The sequence below is a fragment of the Branchiostoma lanceolatum genome, chromosome 9 (assembly GCF_035083965.1).
Source record: "Branchiostoma lanceolatum isolate klBraLanc5 chromosome 9, klBraLanc5.hap2, whole genome shotgun sequence".
In the NCBI taxonomy this organism is placed as follows: Eukaryota; Metazoa; Chordata; class Leptocardii; order Amphioxiformes; family Branchiostomatidae; genus Branchiostoma; species Branchiostoma lanceolatum.
In genome coordinates this window covers 1,498,915-1,508,852 of record NC_089730.1, presented here as the reverse complement: position 1 = coordinate 1,508,852, position 9,938 = coordinate 1,498,915, and positions in this window count along the sequence as shown.

Genomic DNA, 9,938 nt, shown 5'->3' with positions numbered 1-9,938 from the left:
ACTGCTATGCTGCGTAACTTGGGCTGGCAAACGCTTGAACTGCGCCGAAAGATTGCCCGCCAAGTCACCCTGTATAAGATCATCCATGGGACTGTTTACGTTCCACACACGACCATGATTGCCCCGGTGGCTCGATGCTCCCGCCGCACCAATCACTCCCAAACATTGCAGGCCATCGCGTGCAGGAACAACTACTATAGGCTCTCGTTCTTCCCTCGGACCATCAAAGAGTGGAACGAACTTGAGCCTGGTGTGGCGGAGGCGGGGTCCCTCTCCCAGTTCAAAACCGAACTGGGGAAGACCCTGCTGCATTGAGCCACCCCTACACGTCCTTGTATATATGTAAATATATGTATTACTAACTCACTAAATTAACTTGTCCTGTCCTTTGCACACACAAATTCAGTTGTTTATGTTCCTTAGTGCCTCTCCTTTATTTTCCCTTCGTTTTACTTGTTCCGGACACTTGTGTTGTATTTAACCCATGCGCAACTGCTGATAATCTCAGATATGAGGCTAAGCAGTAAAGAAGAAGAAGAAGAAGGCCTATTTCGACGTTTTGAAGCCTAATACGGCCTTTGCGGGCAAAATTTCATCTTGGCTTTTTTTCTCGCCAAACCGCTCGGAATCGTTTGCAAATGACTTAGAACAGCTTATTAGGCCGTTCTACGTCGTTTCCAATGCAAATCCGAGCTTTCCACGACAAAAAATTTCAAAGTGATAATTTCGCTCAAAACCTCTGTTTTAAGGCCTATTTCGACGTTTTGAAGCCTAATACGGCCTTTGCGGGCAAAATTTCGTCTTGGCTTTTTTTCTCGCCAAACCGCTCGGAATCGTTTGCAAATGACTTAGAACAGCTTATTAGGCCGTTCTACGTCGTTTCCAATGCAAATCCGAGCTTTCCACGACAAAAAATTTCAAAGTGATAATTTCGCTCAAAACCTCTGTTTTAAGGCCTATTTCGACGTTTTGAAGCCAAATACGGCCTTTGCGGACAAAATTTCATCTTGGCTTTTTTTCTCGCCAAACCGCTCGGAATCGTTTGCAGATGACTTAGAACAGCTTATTAGGCCGTTCTACGTCGTTTCCAATGCAAATCCGAGCTTTCCACGACAAAAAATGTCAAAGTGATAATTTCGCTCAAAACCTCTGTTTTAAGGCCTATTTCGACGTTTTGAAGCCTAATACGGCCTTTGAGGGCAAAATTTCATCTTTGCGGGCAAAATTTCATCTTGGCTTTTTTTCTCGCCAAACCGCTCGGAATCGTTTGCAAATGACTTAGAACAGCTTATTAGGCCGTTCTACGTCGTTTCCAATGCAAATCCGAGCTTTCCACGACAAAAAATTTCAAAGTGATAATTTCGCTCAAAACCTCTGTTTAAAGGCCTATTTCGACGTTTTGAAGCCTAATACGGCCTTTGCGGGCAAAATTTCATCTTGGCTTTTTTTCTCGCCAAACCGCTCGGAATCGTTTGCAAATGACTTAGAACAGCTTATTAGGCCGTTCTACGTCGTTTCCAATGCAAATCCGAGCTTTCCACGACAAAAAATTTCAAAGTGATAATTTCGCTCAAAACCTCTGTTTTAAGGCCTATTTCGACGTTTTGAAGCCTAATACGGCCTTTGCGGGCAAAATTTCGTCTTGGCTTTTTTTCTCGCCAAACCGCTCGGAATCGTTTGCAAATGACTTAGAACAGCTTATTAGGCCGTTCTACGTCGTTTCCAATGCAAATCCGAGCTTTCCACGACAAAAAATTTCAAAGTGATAATTTCGCTCAAAACCTCTGTTTTAAGGCCTATTTCGACGTTTTGAAGCCTAATACGGCCTTTGAGGGCAAAATTTCATCTTTGCGGGCAAAATTTCATCTTGGCTTTTTTTCTCGCCAAACCGCTCGGAATCGTTTGCAAATGACTTAGAACAGCTTATTAGGCCGTTCTACGTCGTTTCCAATGCAAATCCGAGCTTTCCACGACAAAAAATTTCAGTGATAATTTCGCTCAAAACCTCTGTTTAAAGGCCTATTTCGACGTTTTGAAGCCTAATACGGCCTTTGCGGGCAAAATTTCATCTTGGCTTTTTTTCTCGCCAAACCGCTCGGAATCGTTTGCAAATGACTTAGAACAGCTTATTAGGCCGTTCTACGTCGTTTCCAATGCAAATCCGAGCTTTCCACGACAAAAAATTTCAAAGTGATAATTTCGCTCAAAACCTCTGTTTTAAGGCCTATTTCGACGTTTTGAAGCCTAATACGGCCTTTGAGGGCAAAATTTCATCTTTGCGGGCAAAATTTCATCTTGGCTTTTTTTCTCGCCAAACCGCTCGGAATCGTTTGCAAATGACTTAGAACAGCTTATTAGGCCGTTCTACGTCGTTTCCAATGCAAATCCGAGCTTTCCACGACAAAAAATTTCAAAGTGATAATTTCGCTCAAAACCTCTGTTTAAAGGCCTATTTCGACGTTTTGAAGCCTAATACGGCCTTTGCGGGCAAAATTTCATCTTGGCTTTTTTTCTCGCCAAACCGCTCGGAATCGTTTGCAAATGACTTAGAACAGCTTATTAGGCCGTTCTACGTCGTTTCCAATGCAAATCCGAGCTTTCCACGACAAAAAATTTCAAAGTGATAATTTCGCTCAAAACCTCTGTTTTAAGGCCTATTTCGACGTTTTGAAGCCTAATACGGCCTTTGCGGGCAAAATTTCGTCTTGGCTTTTTTTCTCGCCAAACCGCTCGGAATCGTTTGCAAATGACTTAGAACAGCTTATTAGGCCGTTCTACGTCGTTTCCAATGCAAATCCGAGCTTTCCACGACAAAAAATTTCAAAGTGATAATTTCGCTCAAAACCTCTGTTTTAAGGCCTATTTCGACGTTTTGAAGCCTAATACGGCCTTTGAGGGCAAAATTTCATCTTTGCGGGCAAAATTTCATCTTGGCTTTTTTTCTCGCCAAACCGCTCGGAATCGTTTGCAAATGACTTAGAACAGCTTATTAGGCCGTTCTACGTCGTTTCCAATGCAAATCCGAGCTTTCCACGACAAAAAATTTCAGTGATAATTTCGCTCAAAACCTCTGTTTAAAGGCCTATTTCGACGTTTTGAAGCCTAATACGGCCTTTGCGGGCAAAATTTCATCTTGGCTTTTTTTCTCGCCAAACCGCTCGGAATCGTTTGCAAATGACTTAGAACAGCTTATTAGGCCGTTCTACGTCGTTTCCAATGCAAATCCGAGCTTTCCACGACAAAAAATTTCAAAGTGATAATTTCGCTCAAAACCTCTGTTTTAAGGCCTATTTCGACGTTTTGAAGCCTAATACGGCCTTTGCGGACAAAATTTCATCTTGGCTTTTTTTCTCGCCAAACCGCTCGGAATCGTTTGCAAATGACTTAGAACAGCTTATTACGCCGTTCTACGTCGTTTCCAATGCAAATCCGAGCTTTCCACGACAAAATATTTCAAAGTGATAATTTCGCTCAAAACCTCTGTTTTAAGGCCTATTTCGACGTTTTGAAGCCTAATACGGCCTTTGCGGGCAAAATTTCATCTTTGCCGGCAGAATTTCATCTTGGCTTTTTTTCTCGCCAAACCGCTCGGAATCGTTTGCAAATGACTTAGAACAGCTTATTAGGCCGTTCTACGTCGTTTCCAATGCAAATCCGAGCTTTCCACGACAAAAAATTTCAAAGTGATAATTTCGCTCAAAACCTCTGTTTTAAGGCCTATTTCGACGTTTTGAAGCCTAATACGGCCTTTGCGGGCAAAATTTCATCTTGGCTTTTTTTCTCGTCAAACCGCTCGGAATCGTTTGCAAATGACTTAGAACAGCTTATTAGGCCGTTCTACGTCGTTTCCAATGCAAATCCGAGCTTTCCACGACAAAAAATTTCAAAGTGATAATTTCGCTCAAAACCTCTGTTTTAAGGCCTATTTCGACGTTTTGAAGCCTAATACGGCCTTTGCGGGCAAAATTTCATCTTTGCCGGCAAAATTTCATCTTGGCTTTTTTTCTCGCCAAACCGCTCGGAATCGTTTGCAAATGACTTAGAACAGCTTATTAGGCCGTTCTACGTCGTTTCCAATGCAAATCCGAGCTTTCCACGACAAAAAATTTCAAAGTGATAATTTCGCTCAAAACCTCTGTTTTAAGGCCTATTTCGACGTTTTGAAGCCTAATACGGCCTTTGCGGGCAAAATTTCATCTTGGCTTTTTTTCTCGCCAAACCGCTCGGAATCGTTTGCAAATGACTTAGAACAGCTTATTAGGCCGTTCTACGTCGTTTCCAATGCAAATCCGAGCTTTCCACGACAAAAAATTTCAAAGTGATAATTTCGCTCAAAACCTCTGTTTTAAGGCCTATTTCGACGTTTTGAAGCCTAATACGGCCTTTGCGGACAAAATTTCATCTTGGCTTTTTTTCTCGCCAAACCGCTCGGAATCGTTTGCAAATGACTTAGAACAGCTTATTAGGCCGTTCTACGTCGTTTCCAATGCAAATCCGAGCTTTCCACGACAAAATATTTCAAAGTGATAATTTCGCTCAAAACCTCTGTTTTAAGGCCTATTTCGACGTTTTGAAGCCTAATACGGCCTTTGCGGGCAAAATTTCATCTTTGCCGGCAGAATTTCATCTTGGCTTTTTTTCTCGCCAAACCGCTCGGAATCGTTTGCAAATGACTTAGAACAGCTTATTAGGCCGTTCTACGTCGTTTCCAATGCAAATCCGAGCTTTCCACGACAAAAAATTTCAAAGTGATAATTTCGCTCAAAACCTCTGTTTTAAGGCCTATTTCGACGTTTTGAAGCCTAATACGGCCTTTCCGGACAAAATTTCATCTTGGCTTTTTTCTCGCCAAACCGCTCGGAATCGTTTGCAAATGACTTAGAACAGCTTATTAGGCCGTTCTACGTCGTTTCCAATGCAAATCCGAGCTTTCCACGACAAAAAATTTCAAAGTGATAATTTCGCTCAAAACCTCTGTTTTAAGGCCTATTTCGACGTTTTGAAGCCTAATACGGCCTTTGCGGGCAAAATTTCATCTTTGCGGGCAAAATTTCATCTTGGCTTTTTTTCTCGCCAAACCGCTCGGAATCGTTTGCAAATGACTTAGAACAGCTTATTAGGCCGTTCTACGTCGTTTCCAATGCAAATCCGAGCTTTCCACGACAAAAAATTTAAAAGTGATAATTTCGCTCAAAACCTCTGTTTTAAGGCCTATTTCGACGTTTTGAAGCCTAATACGGCCTTTGCGGGCAAAATTTCATCTTTGCCGACAAAATTTCATCTTGGCTTTTTTTCTCGCCAAACCGCTCGGAATCGTTTGCAAATGACTTAGAACAGCTTATTAGGCCGTTCTACGTCGTTTCCAATGCAAATCCGAGCTTTCCACGACAAAAAATTTCAAAGTGATAATTTCGCTCAAAACCTCTGTTTTAAGGCCTATTTCGACGTTTTGAAGCCTAATACGGCCTTTGCGGGCAAAATTTCATCTTGGCTTTTTTTCTCGCCAAACCGCTCGGAATCGTTTGCAAATGACTTAGAACAGCTTATTAGGCCGTTCTACGTCGTTTCCAATGCAAATCCGAGCTTTCCACGACAAAAAATTTCAAAGTGATAATTTCGCTCAAAACCTCTGTTTTAAGGCCTATTTCGACGTTTTGAAGCCTAATACGGCCTTTGCGGGCAAAATTTCATCTTTGCCGGCAAAATTTCATCTTGGCTTTTTTCTCGCCAAACCGCTCGGAATCGTTTGCAAATGACTTAGAACAGCTTATTAGGCCGTCTACGTCGTTTCCAATGCAAATCCGAGCTTTCCACGACAAAAAATTTCAAAGTGATAATTTCGCTCAAAACCTCTGTTTTAAGGCCTATTTCGACGTTTTGAAGCCTAATACGGCCTTTGCGGGCAAAATTTCATCTTGGCTTTTTTTCTCGCCAAACCGCTCGGAATCGTTTGCAAATGACTTAGAACAGCTTATTAGGCCGTTCTACGTCGTTTCCAATGCAAATCCGAGCTTTCCACGACAAAAAATTTCAAAGTGATAATTTCGCTCAAAACCTCTGTTTTAAGGCCTATTTCGACGTTTTGAAGCCTAATACGGCCTTTGCGGACAAAATTTCATCTTGGCTTTTTTTCTCGCCAAACCGCTCGGAATCGTTTGCAAATGACTTAGAACAGCTTATTAGGCCGTTCTACGTCGTTTCCAATGCAAATCCGAGCTTTCCACGACAAAAAATTTCAAAGTGATAATTTCGCTCAAAACCTCTGTTTTAAGGCCTATTTCGACGTTTTGAAGCCTAATACGGCCTTTGCGGGCAAAATTTCATCTTTTCGGGCAAAATTTCATCTTGGCTTTTTTTCTCGCCAACCGCTCGGAATCGTTTGCAAATGACTTAGAACAGCTTATTACGCCGTTCTACGTCGTTTCCAATGCAAATCCGAGCTTTCAACATCACTATGTATAAGTGATAATTTCGCTCAAAACCTCTGTTTTAAGGCCTATTTCGACGTTTTGAAGCCTAATACGGCCTTTGCGGACAAAATTTCATCTTGGCTTTTTTTCTCGCCAAACCGCTCGGAATCGTTTGCAAATGACTTAGAACAGCTTATTAGGCCGTTCTACGTCGTTTCCAATGCAAATCCGAGCTTTCCACGACAAAAAATTTCAAAGTGATAATTTCGCTCAAAACCTCTGTTTTAAGGCCTATTTCGACGTTTTGAAGCCTAATACGGCCTTTGCGGGCAAAATTTCATCTTTGCCGACAAAATTTCATCTTGGCTTTTTTTCTCGCCAAACCGCTCGGAATCGTTTGCAAATGACTTAGAACAGCTTATTAGGCCGTTCTACGTCGTTTCCAATGCAAATCCGAGCTTTCCACGACAGAAAATTTCAAAGTGATAATTTCGCTCAAAACCTCTGTTTTAAGGCCTATTTCGACGTTTTGAAGCCTAATACGGCCTTTGCGGGCAAAATTTCATCTTTGCGGGCAAAATTTCATCTTGGCTTTTTTTCTCGCCAAACCGCTCGGAATCGTTTGCAAATGACTTAGAACAGCTTATTAGGCCGTTCTACGTCGTTTCCAATGCAAATCCGAGCTTTCCACGACAAAAAATTTCAAAGTGATAATTTCGCTCAAAACCTCTGTTTTAAGGCCTATTTCGACGTTTTGAAGCCTAATACGGCCTTTGCGGGCAAAATTTCATCTTTGCGGGCAAAATTTCATCTTGGCTTTTTTTCTCGCCAAACCGCTCGGAATCGTTTGCAAATGACTTAGAACAGCTTATTAGGCCGTTCTACGTCGTTTCCAATGCAAATCCGAGCTTTCCACGACAAAAAATTTCAAAGTGATAATTTCGCTCAAAACCTCTGTTTTAAGGCCTATTTCGACGTTTTGAAGCCTAATACGGCCTTTGCGGACAAAATTTCATCTTGGCTTTTTTTCTCGCCAAACCGCTCGGAATCGTTTGCAAATGACTTAGAACAGCTTATTAGGCCGTTCTACGTCGTTTCCAATGCAAATCCGAGCTTTCCACGACAAAAAATTTCAAAGTGATAATTTCGCTCAAAACCTCTGTTTTAAGGCCTATTTCGACGTTTTGAAGCCTAATACGGCCTTTGCGGGCAAAATTTCATCTTTGCCGACAAAATTTCATCTTGGCTTTTTTTCTCGCCAAACCGCTCGGAATCGTTTGCAATGACTTAGAACAGCTTATTAGGCCGTTCTACGTCGTTTCCAATGCAAATCCGAGCTTTCCACGACAAAAAATTTCAAAGTGATAATTTCGCTCAAAACCTCTGTTTTAAGGCCTATTTCGACGTTTTGAAGCCTAATACGGCCTTTGCGGGCAAAATTTCATCTTTGCGGGCAAAATTTCATCTTGGCTTTTTTTCTCGCCAAACCGCTCGGAATCGTTTGCAAATGACTTAGAACAGCTTATTAGGCCGTTCTACGTCGTTTCCAATGCAAATCCGAGCTTTCCACGACAAAAAATTTCAAAGTGATAATTTCGCTCAAAACCTCTGTTTTAAGGCCTATTTCGACGTTTTGAAGCCTAATACGGCCTTTGCGGGCAAAATTTCATCTTTGCGGGCAAAATTTCATCTTGGCTTTTTTTCTCGCCAAACCGCTCGGAATCGTTTGCAAATGACTTAGAACAGCTTATTAGGCCGTTCTACGTCGTTTCCAATGCAAATCCGAGCTTTCCACGACAAAAAATTTCAAAGTGATAATTTCGCTCAAAACCTCTGTTTTAAGGCCTATTTCGACGTTTTGAAGCCTAATACGGCCTTTGCGGGCAAAATTTCATCTTTGCGGGCAAAATTTCATCTTGGCTTTTTTTCTCGCCAAACCGCTCGGAATCGTTTGCAAATGACTTAGAACAGCTTATTAGGCCGTTCTACGTCGTTTCCAATGCAAATCCGAGCTTTCCACGACAAAAAATTTCAAAGTGATAATTTCGCTCAAAACCTCTGTTTTAAGGCCTATTTCGACGTTTTGAAGCCTAATACGGCCTTTGCGGGCAAAATTTCATCTTTGCCGGCAAAATTTCATCTTGGCTTTTTTTCTCGCCAAACCGCTCGGAATCGTTTGCAAATGACTTAGAACAGCTTATTAGGCCGTTCTACGTCGTTTCCAATGCAAATCCGAGCTTTCCACGACAAAAAATTTCAAAGTGATAATTTCGCTCAAAACCTCTGTTTTAAGGCCTATTTCGACGTTTTGAAGCCTAATACGGCCTTTGCGGGCAAAATTTCATCTTTGCGGGCAAAATTTCATCTTGGCTTTTTTTCTCGCCAAACCGCTCGGAATCGTTTGCAAATGACTTAGAACAGCTTATTAGGCCGTTCTACGTCGTTTCCAATGCAAATCCGAGCTTTCCACGACAAAAAATTTCAAAGTGATAATTTCGCTCAAAACCTCTGTTTTAAGGCCTATTTCGACGTTTTGAAGCCTAATACGGCCTTTGCGGGCAAAATTTCATCTTTGCGGGCAAAATTTCATCTTGGCTTTTTTTTCTCGCCAAACCGCTCGGAATCGTTTGCAAATGACTTAGAACAGCTTATTAGGCCGTTCTACGTCGTTTCCAATGCAAATCCGAGCTTTCCACGACAAAAAATTTCAAAGTGATAATTTCGCTCAAAACCTCTGTTTTAAGGCCTATTTCGACGTTTTGAAGCCTAATACGGCCTTTGCGGGCAAAATTTCATCTTTGCGGGCAAAATTTCATCTTGGCTTTTTTTCTCGCCAAACCGCTCGGAATCGTTTGCAAATGACTTAGAACAGCTTATTAGGCCGTTCTACGTCGTTTCCAATGCAAATCCGAGCTTTCCACGACAAAAAATTTCAAAGTGATAATTTCGCTCAAAACCTCTGTTTTAAGGCCTATTTCGACGTTTTGAAGCCTAATACGGCCTTTGCGGGCAAAATTTCATCTTTGCGGGCAAAATTTCATCTTGGCTTTTTTTCTCGCCAAACCGCTCGGAATCGTTTGCAAATGACTTAGAACAGCTTATTAGGCCGTTCTACGTCGTTTCCAATGCAAATCCGAGCTTTCCACGACAAAAAATTTCAAAGTGATAATTTCGCTCAAAACCTCTGTTTTAAGGCCTATTTCGACGTTTTGAAGCCTAATACGGCCTTTGCGGGCAAAATTTCATCTTTGCGGGCAAAATTTCATCTTGGCTTTTTTTCTCGCCAAACCGCTCGGAATCGTTTGCAAATGACTTAGAACAGCTTATTAGGCCGTTCTACGTCGTTTCCAATGCAAATCCGAGCTTTCCACGACAAAAAAATTTCAAAGTGATAATTTCGCTCAAAACCTCTGTTTTAAGGCCTATTTCGACGTTTTGAAGCCTAATACGGCCTTTGCGGGCAAAATTTCATCTTTGCCGGCAAAATTTCATCTTGGCTTTTTTTCTCGCCAACATCACTATGTATAG